Raw genomic sequence first — 19897 nt, forward strand, 5'->3', positions numbered from 1 at the left:
ATTATTGATGTCGTCGTGGTTGTTGGGTAGGACAGAGAGAAATGGAGAGAGGAGGGGGAAGACAGAGAGGGGGAGAGAAAGATAGACACCTGCAGACCTGCTTCACCGCTTGTGAAGCGACTCCCCTGCAGGTGGGGAGCTGGGGGCTTGAACCGGGATCCTTACACCAGTCCTTGTGCTTTGCGCCACCGTCACTTAACCTGCTATGCTACCACCCAACTCCCAGTGTGCACTGATCTAGATTCAAGCCCCAGTCCCCACCAGCGGGGAGTGGAGGGGGAGGCTTCAATTTCTGTGTCTATCCAAAACAAACAAAATATTTAAAAAGAAATTTGAGAGGGGCCGGGTGGTGGTGTACCTGGTTGAGCGCACGTTACAATGCACAAGGACTCAGGTTCGAGTCCCCAGTCCCCCAATTGCAGGGGGAAAGCTTCATGAGTGGTAAAGCAGGGCTGCAGGTGTCCCTCTGTCTTTCTTCCTCTCTATCCCCCCCCTCCCTCTTGATTTCTGGCTGTCTCTATCCAATAAATAAATAAAGATAATAATTTTTTTAAGTTGAGAGGAAGAAAGACTGTGAAAGAAATGAGAAAGAGTGACAAAGAGAGAGCAAGGAAGGAAGGAAATGAATAGCCACTGGCATCGGTGGAGCTTCTGTGCTACAGGGACCCAGCTATAAGCCTGGGTAAGAAAAATATAATAGTGGGTTATCATGCATGGAACCCAGGGTTAAACCTGCCTTCCATTCTACTGGGGGAAACTGGTGCTGTGGTGTCTGTCTTTCCCTGTCTCTCTCTCTTTTTCTGATGTATATGTATATGTATATGTATATGTATATGTATATGTATATGTATATGTATATGTATATGTATATATATTAGCCTAGAACAGTGAAGCCACTATGAAGACAAAAAAAGTTCAACAGTGGGATGGCGGGAGAGCTTTCTCCATGAAGTGCATACTTCACCACGTGCGATAAAGACCCAGATCTGAACCCCCAGCACCACTTGGGACCATCATACCATCATGCAAGGCACCAGAGGAAGCTTCATGAACTATGAAGCAGTGATATGCTGTCTCTCATTCTCTTCTGTCTCTGCCCACCCCCACTCCAGCAGGCCCTTCTCTCTGTCACTTTCTAAAATTACAAAAGAAGAAAGATGATATCAGCAATGAGTGGCAGTATCAGACATAATTGAATTTCCGGCACCAAAAATAAAATAACAGTTCACAGTGGATCAGCAAAGATAGCTATCCAGGTAGACCAAACATGTGTCTTGCTATTCACACAGCCCAGGTTCAAAGAACAACGTAGGCAGAGCTACTGCACTGGAGGAAGCTTCCAGCTAGTGCTATGGTGTCTCTACTTTCTCACCTCTCTCTCTGAAATAGACATGGTCCAGAGTGGTGATGAAATCGTACATATGTAAGGGGTGGGGCGGTGTCACAGTGGGTTAAGCGCACAGGGCTCAAAGCACAAGGACTGGCTTAAGGCTCCCGGTTCGAGCCCCCGGCACCCCACCTGCAGGGAAGTCGCTTCAAAGGCGGTGAAGCAGGTCTGCAGGCGTCTGTCTTTCTCTCCCCCTTTGTATTCCCCTCCTCTCTCTAGTTCTCTCTGTCCTATCCAATAAGGAAGACATCAACAACAACAATAACTACAACAATAAAATAATAAGGGCAACAAAAGGGAATAAATAAATAAATATATATACATACATATTTTTTAAATGATGTTCTGGGAGTCAGGCAGTAGCACAGTGGTTAAGCGCATGTGGCGCAAAGCACAAAGACTGGTGTAAGAATCCAGGTTCGAGCCCCCGGCTCCCCACGTGTTATGGGGTTGATTCAGGCGGTGAAGCAGGTCTGCAGGTATCTGTCTTCTCTCCCCCTCTCTATCTTCCCCTCCTCTCTCCATTTCTCTCCATCCTATCCAACAACGACGACGTCAATAACAACATCAATAATAACTACAACAACAATGAAGAACAATAGCAACAAAAGGGAAAATAAATAAATTTTTAAAAAAATTTAAATATATCTCTAAAAAAATAAAGATGTCCTCACATACAAACTGAAGCAAAGGCTATCAAATTCTGTTACATCCAGATACTGTATCTCCCCAAGCTAAACAATTTATATAAAGTCCAAACTAGGATCTCAGCTGAAAAAGCAAGTCACTCTTATTTTCAGAACTATAGTTATTCACCTATCAATAATTCCTGTAGGTAAGCATGACATTTTGAGTTTGTGAAGAAATACAAATCAGTCAACACCACAGAGGTGAGAAGACAAAGTCATTTAGAGAATCAAAACTGGCTAAACATCAGTTCTCAGGTGAACACCCCCAAACTACTGGTTTGCTGGAGAAGTCATGACATACTTTTCCATAAAAAAGCATAGGAGTTGTGATGTTGTGTGGGAAACTGGGAAATGTTATGTATGTACAAACTACTGTATTTACTGTCCACTGTAAAACATTAAGCCTGTAATAAAGAAATTCAAATAAAAAAAAAATAAACATAGGAAAATGCATCATTACTTCTTTTTTCCTTTGCCTCCAGGGTTATTGCTGGAGGGCTCAGTGCCTGCACCACAAATCCACTGCTCCTGGAGACCATTTTTCCTCCCATTTTGTTGCCTTTGTTGTTCTTATTGTTGTTATTGCTGTTGAGTAGGACAGAGAGAAATCAAGAGAGGAGGGGAAGACATAGATGGGGAAAGAAAGATAGACTCCTACAGACCTGCTTCACTGCCTGTGAGGTGACAACCCACCCCCCCACAGGTGGGGAGCCAGAGGCTCGAACTGGGATCCTTGAGCTTTGAGCCATGTGCTTATCCTGCTATGCTACCTCCCGGCCCCTGCATTATGACTTTTCTGAAATGTTATTTTCCAATATGTTATCTAGTTGACCCAAAGTTCTCATGTAGTCATCGTTCAACAAAGATGCTGAACAAAGGCTAAATGCTGGGTCCAAGGCACCTCTTCATGGAGCAGACAAAAATGAATACAGCCCAAAGCACAGGTCATTTTATGAAGGTACAGGGAGTGCTGGTGCTCAGTACCAAAACAGTACTAATAGTATGCCACGGGGGGTGCAGGGAAATGAGTCCTCAGATCAAATTTCAGGTAAATAGCCACTAAAAAGTAGGTGAAAACTTTTCAGGTAGGAAGAAATAATTCAGTGGTGCAGGAGACGCCAGAGTGGATAAAAGTGTTGACTTTTAAGCATGAGGTCCTGAATTCAATCCCCAGCAGAACATGTACCAAAGTGGGGGCTGATTCTTTTTCTCTCTCCTCATTAATAAATAAATAAAATCTTTGAGAGAAAGGAAGAAAGGCAGAAAGGCCGGATGGTAGCATACTGGGTTAAGTGCAAAGAGAAAGGACCAGTGTAAGGATCCCGGTTCCAGCCCATGGCTCCCCACTCAAGAAGAGTCCCTTCACAAGCAGTGAAGCAGGTCTGCAGGTGTCTTTCTCTCCCCCTCTCTGTCTTCCCATTCTCTTCCCATTTCTCTCTGTCCTATCCAACAACAACAACAATGACAAACAACAAGGGCAGCAATTGCCTCCAGGAGCAGTGGATTCTTTTTATTTTTTAATTTTTTTATCTTTATTTATTTAGCCCCTTTTGTTGTCCTTGTTTTATTGTTGTAGTTATTATTGCGGTCATTGTTGTAGAAAGAAAGAAAGAAAGAAAGAAAGAAAGAAAGAAAGAAAGAAAGAAAGAAAGAATAATGCAAGAAAAAGACCAAAATTCTATATGTATACCACAATGTAAAATGTGGGTTGGGGGGGCCCGGTGGCTGTGCCCCTAGTTAAGCGCACATAGTACTAAGGGCAAAGACAGCACAAGGATCTGGGTTCGAGCCCCTGGCTCCCCACCTGCAGGGAAGACGCTTCACAAGCGGTGGAGCATGTCTGCAGGTGTTTGTCTTTCTCTCTCCCTCTCTAGTGCCCCTCCTCTCTCAAATTCTCTCTGTCCTACCCAATAAAAAAGGGGAAACAAAATGGCTGCCCAGAACGGTGGATTCATAATTCCTGCGCCAAGCCCTAGTGAAAACCGTGGAGGCAAAATAAAATGAAATTTGGGTATGGATTTACACAGGAAGACAAGGAGCTCCTGCATGCCTCACACCCCAAAACTGTTATTTCTATCTTCGTGCGTGCCCTCTCCGATTTCTAGGTTAGCTGTGCTCACTGGTTAACTCAATCCAGAAGGATAACTAACTCAAATTATCTCAGATGTGTCTAAATACAACTAATGCTTACTTAAAGACTGTTACTGCCTGGGTTACAAAAAAGAACATTCAATACTGCATGCGGTTGTGAAAGGGATCTTGCGGGCAGCATGGCACATTGGTATAACACTATGTGCATGTGCCTTACTCTTCTAACCCCTCACAGAGTTCAGTTCCTCCCTGTACAGTTCAAGAATCCATGGCTGATGCATCCGAGTTTACTGAAACAAAATCCTAGTTAAGAACCTGCAGGGGGTCGGGCGGTAGCGCTGCGGGTTAAGCAAGTGGCGCAAAACGCAAGGACTAGCATGAGGATCTGGGTCCAAGCCCCGAACTCACCACCTGCAGGGAAGTCGCTTCACAGGCAGTGAAGCAGGTTTGCAGGTGTCTATCTTTCTCTCCCCCTCTCTATCTTCCCTTCCTCTCTCCATTTCTTTCTGTCCTATCCAACAACAACGACATCAATTACAGCGATAATAATAACTACAACAACAATAAAACAACCAGGGCAACAAAAGGAAAAAAAAATGGTCTCCAGGAGCAGTGGATTGATGTGCAATAAAGAACCTGCAACTGTGGACTCGTTTCAAACTGAAAGGCAAGGAACTGCTTTTCTGAATGTTGTTCTAAGACGAGACTAGTCTGAAACAATTATCTTCTAAATAAACGTCTACAAAACGGGAGGGGGGGCACGGCAGACTCATCATTCTAAACTGAAGATACAGCATTTATAAATATACAGCATTACTGAAGGCTGTTTATCATTAATACGCCAGTTTGATTTTGAGTACAAAAAGAAAAAAACGGGGGGAGATTAAAGAAGACAGGCTTAAGGTCAAACCTACAGAGCACTCGTCAAAAGACTTAAAAGAATATAAAGCATGGGAGAGGTAGGATGCAGCGAACCTAAAGATAAGGAGCGAAAACAGCTTTCAAACGCGTTAACGTTTTGTTATTTGCAAACAAGAGGTAGGGACCAGGCTGTGGTACACCTGGTTGAGCACACGTTACCACGCACAAGGAGCCAGTTTCCTATCCCCAGTCCTCACCTTCAGGGGGAGGAAGTTTCACAAGCAGTAAAGTGATGCCGCAGGTTATCATTTTCTCTCTCCATCTCTATGCCCCCTTTCCTTCCTTCCCAATTTCTCTGTCTTTATCCAAAATAAATAAAGCAGTTTTTAAAAGAAACAAGATTATTAAACTTCAAATATTGTTAAAAATCATCGTGCAGGGAGTCGGGCTATAGCGCAGTGGGTTAAGCGCATGAGGCACAAAGCACAAGGACCGGCGTAAGGATCCCGGTTTGAGCCCCCGGCTCCCCACCTGCAGGGGAGTCGCTTCACAGGCGGTGAAGCAGGTCTGCAGGTGTCTCTCTTTTTCTCCCCTCTCTGTCTTCCCCTCCTCTCTCCATTTCTCTCTGTCCTATCCAACAACAACAAAATCAATAATAACTACAACAATAAAACAAGGACAACAAAAGGGAATAAATAATTTTTTTTAAATCATTGGGCAAATTCTGGTATTTGCATCCTAGTGAGTTATTTAATCTGAAGTCAACCTAGTTATCCCTGAAGGAACTGAACTGTTAACCTTCTAAGAATTCTTTGTTTTAAGTATAAAACAAAGAACTGTCTGGAGTTTCATTAAGTCCCACATGTCACTGCCATTTTTATATACAATGCTCAGACTGAGTTTCTATGACCATCCCATGCCATTTTTAATGTGACAAGCACATTTTATGCCTTTTGCTATAACTCCACAACAAGTCATTTGTTCTCCACTCTAAAAAAAAAAAAAAACCCACAAATACTAATAAATTCACTTTCAGATTAGACAACAAGCTGCTACAACACAGAACAACAAAAATACCCCAATATACAGTTTGAGAACACCATGTTTTTGCTGTTGTTGTTTGTATTTCACTTATCAGACATGCACTAGTTCTTCTCTTACCAGTCACCATCTGTACACACTTTCCCAGAAGACCCTCACAGCTGTCCCATTAACACACTAACACACACTCACACATATAGGACCCCTTACAAGCTTGCTATCTGGATGTGATATGTATCTGTTTTCTTTTAACAAGAGGAAGAAAGGCAAAGAAGCTTGAGACCTCAGACAACTTAGAAGCCACTTCAGTATAAAAGTCTTAAGATTGTGAACTTTCTTCAGAGAGAGAGGAGCCAAAGAGAGAATTCAGGGGCTTAGGCGTGTGGTAGTTGGCTGTGCTCTGATAACTGCTACCAACTGCTAAGTGAATTCACCATAATGAGTTCTCCAAGATCTTTCTTTTCCTTCCTGCTTTTGTCTTCCTTCTCCTGCAGTTTGGTTTGCCTATAATTTTCTCTTCTAGTTCAGCCAGCTATCTCCTTAAGATGAGAAATAGAACTTTTCTGTGCAGCTTTCTCTAAAGAAAGTAGGCTACAGTGAACTATCAATTAATAGAAACCACCTGTGCCCTGTCCTGCTTGGATTTCTTTCCCTTTATAGAGATATCCATCCGACATAAGACAACAAAAAGTTAACACTTAACAGAAAGAATGTCAAGTTGTAGAATGTCTCAGTATACACCGACTGTATGATTAAAAGGCAATTATCAGCAAGTGGCTCTGCAAACACAAAACCTGACACAATGGGCTGATGAACTAGCTCAACCGGGTAGTGTGCTGCTTTGTCATGTGAGACCCAGGTTCCAGACTAGCCCCTACCACGCTAAAGGGGGCTTCAGTGCTGTGGTCGCCTTCACTCTCTCTGCTTCTCTCAGTCACACACACACACACACACACACACACACACACACACACAGTCATTAGTTGAAAGTGTTTTAGTTTAAAAACACAAATGTTTGAAGTTTTGATGTCTGATGAAATGAATCTAAGATAACATCAGCTCATAGTATTTTCTTCAGTTCTCAACCTTTAGCACTCAGCACAGTACCTGATGGGTAGTAAGTGCTCAACTGTCCATGACATGCCAGAATTGGTCAGTAACAGCAACTAAAATTGATCCTCTGTGCCAACAGCAGCTAAAAAACGTATCGGCTTTGTGGGACATCATAATGACGAGCCACAGTGACTCTTCAGTTCACCAAGAATCTTCTATCTCTTGAGCTCCTGAGATGCATGAACTTAGTTTCCCGGCATATAAAAGAAAGTTTTCCAAGCCAGGGAAATATCACAATGGTAGAAGCCCAGGATTGCAAGCCTGAGGTCCCAGAGGCCCCAGGTTCTATCTCCGGTACCTCCATATGCAATAAGCTGTGTGGTGGTTTGGTCTCTCTTTCTCTGTCCCTCCCTTCCTGCCACTCATAAAAATTTTAATTAACATTTTCTCTAATTTGCCTTCCATATATGAAATGCTGAACCTATGGACAAACCAGAAAGATCTCTAGTTTCTTGCTACTTTTAAAATTTAAGAGAAAAAAAAAAATCTATGGTTTTTAGCACTGGTGTGTATATTGTACCCCATCCATAAATTCAGGGAAAGAACTTAAAGAGCCTTATATATTAGGGGACATCTTAGACATAAAAATAGGGCATGAAAGGTCTGGTCTAGTTCCTAACCCTAACCACTTACTAAGCATATACTCAGACTCTGTTTCCTCACCTGTATAATGGCAACTGTTGATATAAAACACTTCCCAGGGGCCAGGCAGTGGCGCACCTGGTGAAACACTCATAATACAGTGCCCAAGAACCTGGGTTCAAGCTCCTGGCCCCGGCCTACAGGGGTACACTTCATTAGTGGTAAAGCAGAACTGCAGGGGTCTCTTTTTCCCTCTCTATCTACCTCTCCCTTCTAAATTTCTCTTTGTCTCTATCCAATAATAAGTAAATTAAAATATTTTTTTAAATGCTTCCCACCCCCACCTGCAGGGGGAAAGCTTCACAAGTATTGAAGCAGGACTACAGGTGACTGGCTCTCTGTCTCTCTCCCTCCCCCCCCCACTTCCTCTCAATTTCTGACTGTCTCTATCTGATAAATAAAGATAATAATTTTTTTAAATGTTTCCCTTCCTAAAATATAAAGTTCATGCAAAGATCTAGTAAATGAATGCATAAGAAAGCCAATGTCAATACTATAGAGGTTCACAAGTCTGAGGTTTGACTGATCTGGCTTTATCTCTGACTTTGCCACTTACTGCTGGCATGACTTTGAGAAGCTAACAAACTCCAAACCACTGTTTCCTGACTAACAAGAATAACCCACAAGAAAAGTCATCTGTGACCTCTCCGTGCCACCAATAAGGCATCATGAAAACTTCTCCAAAAGCTTGGAGACGTCCAAAAGAAAAATAAAATAAAACAAAACAAAATAAAAACAAAGAAACCCACAGAAAACCATACCCACAATTGAGAAAGCCAATAAAGCTAGTCCTCTGAAATGGCACCCGGAAACATAAACTCCTTGAAGGGTTCCAAGTGTTTAAGAAGTCCCTCACAGAATGCTCTAGTGCAAAGCCCAATGCACTAGGATACGGCCCTTTCCTCACATCTAAACAAGGTAATTGGTAGTAAAGGGTCAAAAGCATAAATGTCTCCTCTCCGATCTGTTTCCCTCCAATTCTGCTGTCTCATGATAGGGCCTCAATTTTTATTCAGCATCACCCCACCCCAGCACCTAGGAGGTGCAAATGAAAAACGAAACAAAAAAAAAGTCAAAATGTAAGCAGCTAGTTCTATCTAGAAAAACCAAAAATGTCTGTCTCTTTGAGGAATTAATGGTACAAAGCTTTCTGTATGAAACCGCTGGCCTTTCTAGAGAAATCAAGTCACCATAGCTTTAAAATGTAGGAGGTAAAAGTACAAAGGATTACATTTATTCATTTAGCATGTGTGCCATCTTTTCTTTTTTAAATATTTTTTATTTATTTATTCACTTTTGTTGCCCTTGTTGTTTTATTATTGTAGTTATTGATGTCGCTGTTACTGGATAGGACAGAGAGAAATGGAGAGAGGAGGGGAAGAGGGAGAGGGGAGAGAAAGACACCTGCAGACCTGCTTCACCACTTGTGAAGCGACTCCCCTGCAGGTGGGGAGCCGGGGGCTCGAACCGGGATCATTACGCTGATCCTTGCACTATGTGCCACCTGTGCTTAACCCGCTACACTACTGCCCGACTCCCTGTGACATCTTTTCTGAAGGAAGAGGCCACTATCTGTAGAACAATTAGCTCTTCAAGCCTAACATTTAAGAGGGCAATATCCTAACTCCTGAAAGAACTGCAGACATTCAGTAAGGTGCCAAGTTTCTGTTAATTTTTATTCCAGCTTTTATTTTGTAGAAATCTAAAATTATGAATTCCAGAACCTTTTCTTTAAAAAAAAATATTTTTTTTTGCCTCCAGGGTTATCGCTGGGGCTTGGTGCCCACACCTCAAATCCACTGCTCCTGGAGGCCATCCCACCCCCCTTGTTATTTATCAGTGGTGTTGTTCCCATTATTGTTGTCGTTGTTGTTGGATAGACAGAGAGAAACAGTGAGAGGAGGGGAAGACAGAGGGGGAGAAAGATGAGACACCTGCAGACCTGCTTCACCGCCTGTGAAGCGAGTCCTCCACAGGTGGGGAGCCAGGGGATCGAACTGGGGTCCTTCCACCGCTTCTTGTGCTTTGTGCCACCTGTGCTTAACCCGCTGCGCCACCGCCAACCCTCAAAGAAAAAACTTCTGTCTATACAGTAAGTGAGCTGAGATTTTTTTTTTTTCTTAATTCTTAGGAATCTTCTTTAAAATCAAACTAATTCTTGAGTGGGTTGGGAGGGGAGGAGCTTCCAAAGCACACTTAAAAGAAGAAAGACTTCTTGGGGGTCGGAGGGTAGCGCAGCAGGTTAAGCGCACGTGGCGCAAAGTGCAAGGACCAGAGTAATGATCCTGGTTTGAGCCCCCGGCTCCCCACCTGCAGGGGAGTCGCTTCACAGGCAGTGAAGCAGGTTTGCTGGTGTCTATCTTTCTCACCCCCTCTCTGTCTTCCCCTCCTCTCTCCATTTCTCTCTGTCCTATCCAACAACAAAGGCAGTAATAACAACAATAAACAACAAGGGCAACCAAAGGGGGAAGTAATGGCCTCCAGGAGCAGTGGATTCATGGTGCGGGCACTGAGCCCCAGCAGTAACTCTGGAGGCAAAAAAAAGAAAAGAAAAAGAATTCTTAATAAAAGTCCTGTCACATATTAAGAGGCCATACAGTAAAAGTTTGCAAGGACTATCTTTCCCTGACTAGAACCTACAACAATAGTTATGCTGTTAAACAGTATATCAAGTTACAAAGAATCCATTCTCACAAGTTACTTGAAACTTACTCTCCAAAAAAGGACTTCTACCCTTTGGAGGGGAGAAAAAGTCAACTAAATAAATCAATCAGAAACTTTAGTGACTTAATAATCTGTAATGTGTGCCCATGTGAAAACCTTGCTATAGTTATACCATGAGACATTGAAGCTTCTGCCAAAATCTCATCCAGAATGCTTACCTGTCTTAAATATCTGTAACCTGTTTACCTTTTACTTAATGCTAAAAACATATATTCTCAGGTATGCACTGTTTTCCATAAAATGTTTTGACATCTAACATTATTGATGAATTGCAGTCAGCATAAATGACATTCATGATCTTGATTGCAATCTGCCATTATATCGGAACCCTTAACAGCTGTTTTCATAGCTGCTAAGGTTCACATGGAGATACACAATATCTTAATTACTTATACTTTTTTTTTTTTACCTCCAGGGTTATTGCTGGGGCTCAGTGCCCACACCATGAATCCACTGCTCCTGGAAGCCATTTTCCCCCCTTTTGTTGCCCTTGTTGTGGTTATTATTGTTATTGTTGATGTTCGATGTTGGATAGGACAGAGAGAAATAGAGAGAGGAGGGGAAGACAGAGAGGAGAAGAGAAAGAGATACCTGCAGAGCTGCTTCACTGCCTGTGAGGCAACTCCCCTGCAGGTGGGGAGCCAAGGCCTCGAACACGGATCCTTATGCTGGTCCTTGGGCTTTGCGCCACATGCGCTTAATCCGCTGCGCTACCTCCCTCCCCCTTAATTACTTATTCTATAGTAAGCTCTTTAAGCAGCTCCATTTGTTATTCATTTGGAATGTCTAAAAATGCCACGAAGAAGGGCTTGATATCATCTCAACACTGAATTCCATCTGTCGATGGCCCTCCTTTGACTTTATTCCTTCTGCAGCCAAAATTTTCACGAAAGTTGATGAGAATTTGTCAACCTAAGGACTTGTAATGTCAGATCTTTTGAATGGCAATGGAATGTTTGAAAGTGACAATGATGGAATTGCAGTATGTGCAATATTCACTTTATGGAGGAGCTTAAAATTAGATAACTAATCCTTTCAAGATTAACATACACAGAATTCTAAATGCTTCCAATGAAGCAGGGAGGCACCTAACACAGACCAGATAGTTCCTACATTCAGTAATACATCCCTGATTTAAAAAAATAATAAATGTAAATTTTATTTTTAAGCTCCGTATTTCCTAGTGTTCCATGACAAGTACCTTTCCTTACCAAAATTTACCACTGAGATCAAACTTTATGACTCACAAAAGATACATCTTCCCCAGTAGTGTGAACATGCTGCATTATTCAGTCATGAGCTGGCAAAATTACAAAAGGAAACAAAATCACCCAAACCATAGCAACAAGGACAACAGCCTGACAATGGCAGATGCTACACAAACATACATACAAATGTTTAAATAATACTTTTTAAAATTTTTGTGTCATTTCTATTTCATTTTTAAACAACTGGAGCATTCAAAAATAGACGATAAAATATTTGGAACCTAAATGCTCTGGAAACCCGTATGTTGTGAAACTCATCAGTTATTTTGGACTATAAGAAACAAGTCACAGAAGTTATTTCTTGTTATTTTTATTTAAAAAGTTTAGTTCAGCATCTTGTTTTTGAATAAACCTCAGAAGTCTACCACAGAGTGAATAACATGAGTAACTCATAACAAGAGTTAATAAATATGTAAAAAATAAATCCCTATAGTATAAATTATATTACTGTCTTCTTCATACTTACAGTTAGAAAATTCATGTTGAGTCGAGGTCAAGAATCTTGCACTGAAGTTATGAAGAACTAATTTTGCCTAAGTTTAAAGGAATTCAAATAAGGGTACTAAATAAATTAGTCAATACACCAATTATGTAAGGAAATAGGTAAGTTTTCTTCCTTTTTTTTTTGCTTTCATCTTTTATATTTTAAAAGGCTTTAATCTAATCAACATAATTTAAAACTAAAAAACAGAATGCTCTTTCCTAAATAATTGTACTCAAGGCCATAATCAAAAAGATTTTGGAGAAAAAAAGTGAATTTAAATATCTGCATCTAATCATTAAGGAGATTTTGAAATATATTTTGAAAATATGTTTTAAAATCCACTATGTGCAATTCTGATTATTTAACGTGCAATTATGATTTTTTCGCATTTGCTTTCTCAGTGACTTTTCAAAGCATCTAAACCCACTATATTTTATCTTTAAAAAAACTGAAACTTTTGTCATAATGTCCCTATTCAGTAAATCTTAGCATTTTAAAAACAAGAAAAAAACAAGTTATTCCAGATTTTTTTTTTTACACCAACACGGAAAAGTAAAAGTCAATCTCTCCTTCTCCTAACCAATGTGGCCTTATTCTATGTCTAAGATCTAAACTGTATAGTAAAATACTTCTGTGGGAAATTATTTAGACATTGATTTTACATATCCCCTTTGACTCAAAGTAGGTAGCATTTAAATGGCATCCAACTCCAAAAAAGCACGATGAAAAGAGGGATATAAAATGGGTCTGTGGGAGTCAGGCAGTAGCGCAGCGGGTTAAGCGCATGTGGCACAAAGTGCAAGGACTGGTGTAAAGATCCGGGTTCGAGCCTCCGGCTCCCCACCTGCAAGGGATGTTGCTTCACAGGCGGCGAAGCAGGTCTGCAGGTGTCTATCTTTCTCTCCCCCTCTCAGTCTTCCCCTCCTCTCTCCATTTCTCTCTGTCCTATCCAAGGACATCAATAACAACAACAATAAAAACTACAACAGTAAAAAATAAGGGCAACAAAAGGGGATAAATGAATATTTTTTAAAAGAATGGTCTGATTTTTTTTCTTTTTAAGAACATAGACTTTTCAAATTAGAAGGCCTGAGCCTAATCTTGTTCTGTGCAAATCACTTGGCCAATCTGAGACTTCATGTTCATCCATTCAAATGGAAGTACTTTAATTATTCACAGTGCAGTTTGAGTTTAAAAAGCATAAAAATAAAAATGAAAGCTGCATTGTATGCAAAACTCTGTACAGCACCTGCTGCAAAGGAGTCTCAATAAAAGTTGTCCATGGCCAGCAAAATAGTTCACGGGTATGGTGAACTTGCCTTGACATGCAGCCAAGCCAGGTTCCTGCCCACCAGACTAGGGGAAGCTACTGTGTGTTTACCCTCACCCCCTTTTTTCTTTTTTTATTCAGTGTGTGTATCTGAAGATATCAGCACAGAGTGATAAAGCCCTAGTAACAATTACAAAAAAAAAAAGTTGTTTGCCTTCCTTTCTTCCATTCATCCCCTTTACTTTCAACAGACCTAGGTCAAAATATCTGCCACTAGGACAGTAGAATGTAAAAGACGTGAAGAGACGTCACGTAAAGTTCTCAACAGAACATTAAGAGTATGTCATATCAACCATGACCATCCTAATCGTTACTGAGCCTGGGATTAACAATAAATGAAATTCCCAAGGCCAACATTCTCCAATATGTATAGCAGAAATGAATTTCTCTTTCCCAAAGTTAATCTAGTCCAGGCCAAAAAAAAAAACAAAACACTATTATACTATAATGATAACAAAACATGAATTTCATGTTGATAAAACAACATGAAATTCAGTTCTCTAATATTTTGGGGAAATTGAGGCAAGAGGGAGTTATTTCTATCTCAGGAGCTTCAGTAGCAACTCAAGAACTCTGCTAAGTTCAAGGATACTACAACTATAATCAGTGATTTCTATCTTAAAGTTTCCTTAGTGAGAGACAGCCAAGGGGGGGGGTGTTAATTACCTTTGACAAGCAAAGTGATAGTAATAATAACAACAACAAATAAATATCTCAAAAATGTTCTAAATGAATGCTTACCACAGTGCCTCTAGCTAGACGGAAAGAAAGAGACAGAGATGGGAGTGAGGGGGTGAACTTGAGCAATTATTTTTTTCTAAAAATTACAGTAGGAACATTGCATGGTCCAGGAGGTGGGTGGCACAGTGGATAAAGCATTGGCCTCTCAAGTACGAAGCCCTGAGTTCAGTCTCCGGCAGTACAGTACATGTACTATAGTGAAGAGTGAAGTCTGATTCTCATTCTCCTCTATCTCTCATTCTCTCTCTCCTTCCCTCCCTCTCCCTCCCTCCCTCTCTCTCTCTGTCTCTCCCTCTCCCTCTCTCTGTCTCTCCCTCTCCCTCCCTCTCTCTCTCCCTCCCTCCCTCTCTCTCTCTCCCTCCCTCTCTCTTTCTCCCTATTCCTCTCATTAATGATAAATAAAAATATTTTTTAAAAAGGAATTTAAAAAGTTGCAATTAATCTTAATCTGAAACAAGTTGTACAAAAAGAACTGTGAGAAGATGGATTATAAAATTCCGTAACTGATACCTTGTTGCTCAGGATCTTTTTACAGTCACTACTTAAACCAAAATACATCTTAGAACCTCTCCATTTGCAATTAAGACCCGTTTTATGTTTCACACGGTAAAGCATGTCAATTCATTCTTTGCCTGACTTCTTTCCCTTTACTCCACACCCCCCTAAGAAGTACAATTTCTACTATGTTTAAAAGTAAGCTCAAACCTCTAAATAACCATGGGAAAGCATGGCTGGGATGATGATGAGCTGGTGTCTAGCATTTCCCTCATCCCATCTGCGCTTTGTGTTTTCTCTTCTACTTTAATCCTCAAAATTGTTTTTTAATAATAATCTATATTAACATTTGTGAACAATTAGAATTGTTGCTGCTTCTGTGCAAGTTTTAAAACAGCGGCAGTCTGTCCTAAGTCCTCTGGAAGCAGCTTGAGGCTTTAACCAAGTGAAACACCCAGACCTACTGTGTACAGCAGTGACCACAACAAAGGCTGTGGTTTCTCCCACACTAGACCTAAATAGGTTTAAATTAATGCTATTCATCACTGGGTGGAAAAGAAGACAGGCAAATCTAAGCCAGCAGCATTGGGAAATTTCTAACCAACACTCAAACCTCTCAGTCATAAAATGAGTTGCCCTCTGCTCACTAATCTACTCCAGAGGAACTTTCTCCTGATTCCTATATATTCTATCTTTGAATTTCCATATATATATATATATATATATATATATATATATATATATATATATATATATATATATATAACCACATTCTAGATAAGGGATATTGTTAATACATCCTAGATAAAAGATATTGTTACTGTTCTCATATTACACAGAAAAACACTCAAGGATATAAAAGTGAGTTGTATCTCAGATGTGGGTAGTGCTATCACCTATGAAAAAAAAATTAAGTAAAACTTTCAAAAACTATAAACATCTACCAGCAATTTACAGTAGACCAATCAGTCAAATAAAAAAATATCCAGTATGAGCTTACTATTAGATTATAATTCTGAAACATGGTGGTACTTACTCTTTTGATTTTAAATATCACTATGTGTTAGTTTTATCCTTTTTTCAAACTTTATGATCATAAATTACAGAAATTCACTTCACAGCTTGCTACTAGGAATTTATTAAGCAACTGAAGGAGTTTCATTACATAATGTATAGTCCTAGACTTGAGTGTAAACACACATACACATCTATGCCTAAGAACAGAATACAGTGAATTTAATACTCACACACAGTGCTGCCATAAATAAATGTGGCAACCTACCTAAAAAAATGAAGAAATCATCCTAATTGATTTTGCCTAGAATGTAAGCTGCATCAAACATTATTTTTAAAAGCGTAATAGTATCCTGCATTATACTCTAACCTTAAACATGTAGTTACATTCTATTAAAATATTTTTAAACTCATTCCCACTCCTCTAAACAGCATTCCATGTATAGCCTGGATGTGCGCGAGCACGCACACACACACACACACACACACACACACACACACACACTTATACACAGACACTCCTAATCTTACACCTGCTCTGAGCAGTAGGAAGTGAATTCTCAATCTGTCAACATGACCATCTGGTCTATCTACATATCATGACTCTCTCTATTACTATCTGAAGGAATGGTAATCACAGAGCCAAAATAAAACTAAAATGCACCTGAATGGGAGCATTTCTCTCTTGCTTGAAGTGGAATAATATGGAGTGATTCAGAGCAAAGCTAGCAGTAATGTAAATAATTTAAACTGAGCATTCATGACAGTATACATAAGCGAACAAAATGGTACAGGTACCACAGTAAAGAGTAATCCTGTCATGCAAGTTTACAGGACAGGTATCAGACTTCCTAAATATGGTAACAGCCCTTTCGGTGAATGAAGAAACCTTTGTTATTTCTAGTCCTAACCAAAAAAAAAAAAAAAAAATGGGGAAAGGTCTGAAAGCCATCAGTAACTTCTGTGCAAAATAAAAAAAAAAAAATTCACTTTCTATCTTGAAACTTCCCAGTACTCATGCCACCATTACGACTAATTCAATTTGCTCTGTCAGTAACTAATTAACAATTACAGCAATTACCTGGCAGGTTTTGGCTATTTATATGTCTTCAAAGTCAACTTTAAGACCGCTGAAGAAACTGTGAAATTTGTCATTTCAAAAAGTGAAGGTGCTCTTTGTAATTGAGCATTTGGGCCTAAAGCCACTTGAAAATTAGCAAAAGCTTTAGTTGAATTAAACGTAACTTCATTTGTTTAATTTTAGTTTCTAAATGTCTCCACACAGCTGCCTGAGAGCTTTCATTCTGTCCCACAGTAGGTAATAACTATCAACAATAAAAGGTGACTTTATGATTCTATGGCCTACATACAGCAATTTATTTCTCTATCCAAAAAAATGAGTCCTTTAAAAGTCTTATAAAATTTAACTCAACTGAGAGCCTTTCTAAAATCTGATTATATTACCGGAAGTTATGCAGATGCAGTTGAAAAAAAGAAAGAAGGAAAGGAAGGAAGGAAGGAAGGAAAGAAGGAAGGAAGGAAGGGATAGAGAGAGGGAGAGAGAGAGAAAGGAAGAAAGAAAAAAAAGGAGGAAAGAAAGAAAACTCTACAGGAAAGTTCTCGGTTGAGTGCCTACTAATGAACAAAGGTTAACTTTATCTAAAAGGTCAAATGCCTGGTGGCTAAGGTTATGACCTTAACAACTTAAATTGTGACCTTGCCACGTGCCGGGTAACGTGCCGGGTATATTGTAGATTCTGATACAGATCATCTGATAAAGACTGGCCATAAATTAGCTTTACTATCACACGGCCACAAAGAAAGCCACTTGCTATAATACCATATTTCCAAGTTGTCATATGATACATAAGAAAGACAACTCAGAGACCAAATTAAAGGCATAAGCTGGTTTTACTCTTTTATACTTTTAACGAGATGAAATTCTCTGGCTTGTGGAATCACTCTGATTTTATTACACTTGTTACTATTTCTCAGCCACAAAATTCACAGTTCTAATGCCACTGGATTTAGAGAGAAAATTTGGAATGTAGTTTATGTATTGTATCTTAGCATCTCAGTAAGGCTTATAGCAAATCACCTCTGGTTAGAAAAAAAAAAAAGATTCAGCATTAACTTTCAGTTTTTATTCACATCTATGTTTCTAGGATTTCAACTTCCCAAGAAGAGGTCAAGGCACAAAGTAATAAGTTATTGGGTACATTTTAGAAATTTTTTTTTGGGGGGAGGGAATCTCATTTCTGTGACCATCTGGGAGATGAGATATTTCAAAAGGAACAATACAACATTTTCAAAGAAATGGTGGGGGAACACTCTTCAGGTGAAAAGGCCACAGTGATTTGTCATGTTTCTTGAAGCACGTTTCAGAGTCTCTGCCTCCTGCCAATACTGGCAAGTTCTCAAAACTTTTAAGGAGGTAAAAACATTGTTTAGTGTTTACAAATCTTCAGTATTATAACAGATGCTTGTCAAATCAGTTGTATGTAAGTTGACCAATCTACCTCATATTTGTATTGGCAGCCTCCCTTCCCCAAATAACAGGTCTTTTAAATCTCTTAAATCAAATTGAAAATATTTTCAGACAAAAGGCCCTTGGTATTTTCTGTTGCAATCGTCCCGTTGCGCACACAGAGAATCAAGCAGCCATTACTGCGCTCTGGTGAAAGCCAATGGCCTAGCACTTGGCTGAGGTTCAGGCCTAACAAGGGATTCTGGGATACATCAGGAAAACCAAACCGAACGGTAGTCTGATCCATGTTACTGTCAATAAATCTTTCATAAGCAATAAGGATGCTAACTCCCCTAAGCAATCTTCTATATGTCATTTTACCAACACTTCCCTTTGGGTACTGAGACAACCAGCGTCTGCCAGAGCTAAAAGATTTAGAGCAGTAGTGCAGTAACACACCATCGAGAACAAAAAACAAATAAAGGTAGTAGCAATAGCTGCAAAGGCTGCATTTCCTTATGCCTATGGGAAATGTTTGCTTCTAATACTTAACAGCTATTTCACTTGAAGTTACCTTGGTAGGAAGCACGAATCATGATGTGTCTCACCTGCTGGCATCCTCAAGTTCCCCCTGCTGACCCATTAGAAAATTTACTCTAACTCATAAATCATTTACTTTTCTACATATTGAAAAGATTAACCATTGTTTTAAAGACTGCTCCCTGAAAGAACTTTAAATAGTCAGGCTTTGTTTGAAATGGGCCCTTTCCTACTAGAAACTATACTTACATATGCCAATAACTTTTTGATTTTGACTGCTTATTTTGAATAGACGAAAATGTATGGACAGAATTGAAGGAATGGTAAAGTGAGCTACTTGTTCCCGCTTAGTATCATTTGAGAGCTTTTGCTTTTTCATTTTTGATATCCAGAAATGACTAAAGCAACAGGCGCTTCTTATAATTAAGTATACGTTTTCAAAAACCCAAATATTTGAAACACTTGCAGATCACATTCTCTAAAAAACTCAACTATCCCCTGCCAACAGAATGCAAATGATGATGTGACATGCTTGCAAAGTTAATTTCTCCAGTTTCTTATGTAAGGACAGATGGATAACAAAAGTTCTAGAACATACACTGAGGGAAATAATAGAGATGTTGGATACTACGTCATGTGTTTAAATCACTTTTTTTTTTTTTTAGATGATTGATGAGGGCTATCTCATCAGAAAGAGTATATTTTAACTGGCAACATATATTGAGGAAAATAATTGTGGACTTTTTTTAAGTTCCCATTTAAAATATTTCTGCAAAGCATTTGCTTTTACAAGTAACATCTCTCTCCTCGTCCTCAAAATAAAAAAAAAGGCATAAATTAAACGACCTACTTGTATGATTCCACAACCTTCTTTCTTCCGCCTGGCTCAAGTAACTGTCATGAAAGTAATCTAACAAGACTGATATGTACATATATTTAAAAAAAAATCAACAAGTTACACAAGACCTGAGCTGTCACGAAATACAATGAGCTTTTGTCTAAAGCAAGAG

At 39.6% G+C, this 19897-nt stretch overlaps 1 protein-coding gene across 6 annotated transcripts in view; it reads right to left on the bottom strand.

Annotated features, from left to right (window-relative positions):
• NFIA (nuclear factor I A) overlaps positions 1 to 19897 on the bottom strand; it is a 482852-nt gene that overhangs the window by 450085 nt on the left and 12870 nt on the right. The gene's annotated exons all lie outside the window — the stretch shown is intronic.

The sequence above is a fragment of the Erinaceus europaeus genome, chromosome 13 (genome assembly GCF_950295315.1).
Source record: "Erinaceus europaeus chromosome 13, mEriEur2.1, whole genome shotgun sequence".
Lineage (NCBI taxonomy): Eukaryota > Metazoa > Chordata > Mammalia > Eulipotyphla > Erinaceidae > Erinaceus > Erinaceus europaeus.